The sequence below is a fragment of the Corylus avellana genome, chromosome ca2 (assembly GCF_901000735.1).
Source record: "Corylus avellana chromosome ca2, CavTom2PMs-1.0".
Lineage (NCBI taxonomy): Eukaryota > Viridiplantae > Streptophyta > Magnoliopsida > Fagales > Betulaceae > Corylus > Corylus avellana.
In genome coordinates this window covers 40,040,753-40,046,412 of record NC_081542.1, presented here as the reverse complement: position 1 = coordinate 40,046,412, position 5,660 = coordinate 40,040,753, and the positions used below count along the sequence as shown (strand labels likewise).

Here is a 5,660-nt window from a genome sequence, read left to right as displayed (position 1 = left end):
TCTTGGGTAAGCCCGGTCAAGTCTTGGGCGGTTCCCAGCGGGATCCTAGGCAAGTCCTGGGTGGGTCTCGGTCAAGTCCCGACAGGTCTTGGTCAAGTCCCGGCGGGTCCCGATTAGGTCTCGGGCAGGCCCTGTCAAGTCCTAAGCAGGTCTCGATCAAGTCTAGGGCAAGTCCTAGGCGGGTCCCGGTCAAGTCTTGGTCAGGTCCCAGTCAAGTCTCGAGCGGGTCCCGTCGGGGTCCTGGGCAAGTCCTAAGCAGGTCCCGGTCAGGTCCCAGGCGAGTCCCGAGCAGGTCCCTAGCAAGTTGCGGCCTGTTCCCGGGTGCGTCTCGGCCAAGTCCCGAGTGGGTCCCGGTCAAGTCCCATGCAGGTCCTGGCGAGTGCTAGGTCTAGTCCCGAGAGGGTCCCGGTCAGGTCCCCAACAGGTCCCGAGCAAGTCTCGATCAAGTCCCGGGCAAGTCCTAGCGGGGTCCCGGTCAAGTCCAGGGCAAGTCCCGGTGGGGTCCGGGCGGTTCCCGGTCAAGTCCTGGGCGGGTCCCGATCAAGTCTTGGGCAGGTTCAGGCGGGTCCCATTCAAGTCCGGTTAGGTCCCGGGCTGGTCCTCACGCAGTCCTAAGTAGGTCCTGTGCGAGTCCCGGTCAAGTCCCAGCGAGGTTTTGGGCGGATTTTGACAAGGTCTATAGATTTAAAAATGAGATGCTCATAATCGGAAAATGGTTTATGGTTTTCAAAACTGTAAACCCTTTTCCGAAAATCAAAGAAAAATTTTAGGTCAAAAGGAAAATATTTTCCGTTGAGCACTATTTTACGTCGAAGTAAACACCGTAAAATGCGGAAATCATTTTTTGGAAACCATTTTACATCAAAGTAAACGAAGCCAATATTGTTTGCATCTGAAACGGTCAATTAAATGCACATTAAATATATATTATAATCCATATAATTATTTGAAATACCAAAAATAAATCATTTTATTTATTTATTTGAGATAAAGCTAACAGTCCCCTACTATTTCAAATCACTTTGATAACTAGCTAGTAAATGAAAATTTTGTGCATTTTTTTCAAAAATAAGTCGCTTCAATGAGCGTGTCTTTTGTACTTGAACTTTCACCGAGTGTAGATATATTGAGACTACGCATGTCAAGGTGATCAGTGAACAAATCTTAAACTGATAATCCTATTATACTAGTCGGATATATTACATGAGTTTATTTTCTGATTCTCCGAGTGTTTCACTTATTCTGCACTTTTCTGTCCCTGTGCAATATCCCAATTTCATGAGAGCTCTTGGTACGATCAATACTATAGGAAGCGGTCACACTTCCTACTCTCATATAGGTAAGTTCATCAAAAGTGATCCTATTTCACCTCGACAATTTTGTCTATGAACTTTCTTTTGGTTTTCATAACCATACTTCTTAATCACTTTCTAAATGTAATGAGATTGTATCAAGGATAAACCATCAATTATTCTCACAATTTTGATCACGAAGATCACATCAGCCTCTCCAATATCCTTAATGTCAAAGTCAGAAGAAAGAAACTTTTTAGCTTCTTCTACACATTGAAGGTTACTGCCAAATATTAATATATCATCTACATACAAACGAATAATCACACTATATTTATAATACACATTTATGTACACCATTCACTCTAAATTCAAGAGATAAAACTATTTTATCAATTTTTGCATGATATAGTTTAGGAGCTTGTTTTAAACCATATAAAGACTTAATCAATTTACAAACTTTATACTCATGTCTTGGCAAAACAAAACTTTTAGGTTACTCCATATAAATCTCTTCATCTAGGTCACCATTTAGAAACACAATTTTTACATCCATTTGGTGAACAACTAAATTATTAAGAGTAACAAGAGAAATTAAAACTCAAACATTGCATATTCATTCATGCAATAGGAGCATATGCGTCAAAATAGTCTATCCCTTCTCTTTTTCTATAACCTTTAGAAACAAAACAGGCTTTAAACTTATTAAAGGTACAATCAGCATTATGTGTTTTTTTTTTCCTTCTAAATATCCATTTACATCCTATTGCTTTTTCTTTTTTTTCTTTTTTTGAATAGAATTGAGATTCTTATATCATAACTTGAAAAGTCTAGAGTACAAAGACTCCAAACAGCAAGAGCTAAACGCTCTAAGAGGAGAATATCTTGAATACAACATGGAATTTCTTCCAACCAAATCTGTTCAGTCTCCACCCCAATAGCCCTTTGAGCAAGACAATGGGCGGCTGTGTTACCTTCCCTGTGAATATGCATTGCGCGCCAGCTTCGGAAGCAAGATAAGCCCATCTTGATGTCCTCAATGATGTGCCCATAAGAACTCCAGTTCTGGGAGCTAGCAAGAATGGCTTTGATAACTTTTTGAGCCTCTGTCTCTATGAGATCATTCTGGGTGGATAGGAGATACAAATCATCAACATACGCCAGGGTGGTTCGACCTCATTGTCGACACTCTTGGTATTGTTGGAATAACGATTGCTCAAATTCCGATGATAAAAATCGTGCCTTGAGTAGCCGCTTCGTCTTCAACCATGAAGTCATCGGCCCCTTCCCTTGTCGGGCTTAGGAAACCTGTAATTGTTCCCACCAAGCAAATGCTCTTCCTTTGAACTTGTATGCCAACAACTTCACCATGTGATCCTCATGAAAACTCATATAATTAAAGAACCTATCTACCTCCATCACCTAATCTAATAAATCTTTGATGTGAAAATGTCGGCCGAATGATGGGAGATCAATCTTCATCCGGTATTCATGGGATTCCTCCCTACCATAATCCTGACACCTAGCTAGGTTGCTCTCCATAAACACCTCGGTAGCCAGCACCTTCATAGACATTCCCCATATTGGCAGTATATGAGTGCAGGCCACTGGTGATGAAACGAAGTCTTCATCATCACTAAAATCATCATAGACCGGTGGTCAGTTTATGAGTACAGGCCGCTCGTGATGAACAAGCCTCACTCGGATCCCATCATTATCATAGGCATCATTGTCCTTGTGATTACGATTACGACCCAATTGCAACTGGCAAAACGCCTGCTGCCTTGTCTACTGGAACTCCTAGAATTCGGCTCTCGAAAGGATTTGTAAGCTGAAATTGTGTGTATTTTAATTCTGCTATAAGGATGAGTTTTATAGATTTGGCTGTCCCAAAATGGTTTTACTGCTAAGGGGTTCTTCAATGAGTTTCCACTTCATCACCTAAATTGTTATGTCTGATTAGTTTATTGCTTTACTTATTTTGGTAATTGTTGTGTGGCTGTTAAATTTTTTAAATTAATTAATTATATTACTGTTTTTAATACTAAAATGCACCAACAATTTACATTAATAGAATCTATAAATTTTGGTATGTAACAGCTCAAGAATTGATCAGAGAGGAAAAGGTGAAAGTGATTATTGGCATGCACACATGGCAGGAAGCCGTTGTAGTAGCTGATGTTGGAGGGCAAGCTAATGTTCCGGTCATTTCGTTTGCAGGACCAGCCATCAACCCACCTCTAACATCGCTTCGTTGGCCTTATTTGATACAAATGGCTAAAAATGGTTTTGAACAAATAAAGTGTATTGCAGATATTGTTCAGGACTGCAATTGGCGAAGGGTCGTAGCGATTTATGAAGATGAAACATATGGTGGTGATTCCGGAAAGTTAGCAATTTTATCTGAGACTCTCCGAAATGTTGGTTCGAAAATTGAGTACCGTTTGGTTCTGCCACCACATCCTTTGGTGTCTGACCCTGAACATGTTGTCCATGAAGAGCTGGATAAGCTAGTGAACAAAACAAAGTCTCGGGTTTTCATAGTTCTTCAGTCATCAGTAGAGATGGCGACTCATTTGTTTAGAGAAGCTAAGCAGATGGGACTTGTAGGAAATGACTCAGCTTGGATTATTGCAGACAACATTGCAAATTTGCTGCACTCTGTTAATGATTCCGTCATATCCTCCATGGAAGGTGCATTAGGAATCAAGACTAACTATTCTGAGAATCAAGATTTTTATGCCGAGTTTCGGAAAATTTTCAGAGCTTAATATCCGGAGGAGCATAACTGTGACCCTGGAATTTATGCCCTGCGAGCATACGACAGCATTAGAATTGTTATACAAGCGATAGAGAAAATGTCTGGTAACACTACTAGTCAAAAGATGTTGTTAGAAAAAATATTATCAAGCCATTTCTTCGGTCTAAGTGGAAAAATACATTTTGAAGCAGGCCAACTCACAGACACTCCTATATTGACAATTATTAACGTTGTTGGGAAGGGGTACGAGGAAATAGACTTGTGGACACCAGAGTTTGGTTTCAGAAAAGGTGAAAAGAAAATTTTGGCCAGTCATGTAATTTGGCCTGGGAATTTAAATCGGACTCCGAAAGGTTGGGAAATACCTACTCATGCAAAGCCACTGAAAATTGGAATTCCTGCTAAAGCAACATTTGAAGTTTGTGAAGGTTGAGTATAGGGAGAAACCGCATCCGAACAAATATGATGGTTTCTCCATTCAAATTTTCTGGAAGGTGCTGGAACTCTTAGAGTATGATCTGCCTCACCAATTTGTGGAATATAATGGCACCTACACTGATCTGGTTTATCGTGTCTTTAATAAGGTAACAGCTTTTTCTCCGCCATTTGTCATTGAGAAGTCCTTATTCAATGAAAATCTGAGGTCCACGATACACTATAAACTTAATTAATGTTCAATTATTATGTGCAAATTCTGTTTACTGATTTTACCATAAACAGGAAGCCTTATTATTGTACAAACCACTGCTTTTCGATTTAATATTATATGTAAATGATACACCACCCATTTGTATTGTGTTTTTTTGCCTGAGCAATACAAATCCGTTAGTAATATTCTATGAATAACTTTAACTAAAGCCCCTAGGAAAAGCAGTGAATCTTTGAGTAACTGCTTTCTCTCTCTCTCTCTTTTATATAGTTACAATCAATTGTTCTGATTAGATGTGTATGCTTGTCATGTGGGTCGAAATACAATAAAAAGACTTATGACGCTGTCATTGGCGACGTGACCATACTTGCCGACCGGTTGCAATGCGTGGATTTTACACTTCCATATACTGAGTTGTCAGATTTGGTGACTTGCTTTCACAAGTCTTATCGTGGGCCTACAGCAGTATGACATCCATATTTTTTGACTTGTTTTTCTCTCACACACGTTCATTTTGCTCTCCATTGATTGAGCTTCTTCTAGAAGCTTTGTGAAAAGGCTGGCTTTGTTTTATTATTTGAAGCCATTCGGTCATAGAAGAGGAGGGCAGCAACTTTAGCCGAAAAGAGAGAAAGAAGAAAAAGAAACGCTTGCCGAGAGAGACAGAGAGGGGCTTGTGCTGCATAGAGAAAAAGGCGTACACCATTTTTTTTCATTTTGATCTCACTTTTAGAGTGCTGAAATGCTAAAAGAATTTTAGAGAATATTATTTTTCTCTTTTGTGTTTAATTCTCTTTTAAATGAAATTGGAGTGTATTGAAGCTTTTGGGTTTGAATGGTTTTGTTTGTACTACTCTTTGTACTCCACTCTTTTGTTAGTGAATTTTTCTTGGATAATTTTCGCAAGTGGATATAGGCTTGTTAAGCCGAACCACTTAAATCTTAGTGTCTTATGTAG

General features: G+C 39.7%; 1 pseudogene; it reads left to right on the top strand.

Annotated features, from left to right (window-relative positions):
- Nucleotides 1-5,660, top strand: part of LOC132169772 (glutamate receptor 2.5-like) — a 34,221-nt pseudogene that overhangs the window by 26,918 nt on the left and 1,643 nt on the right.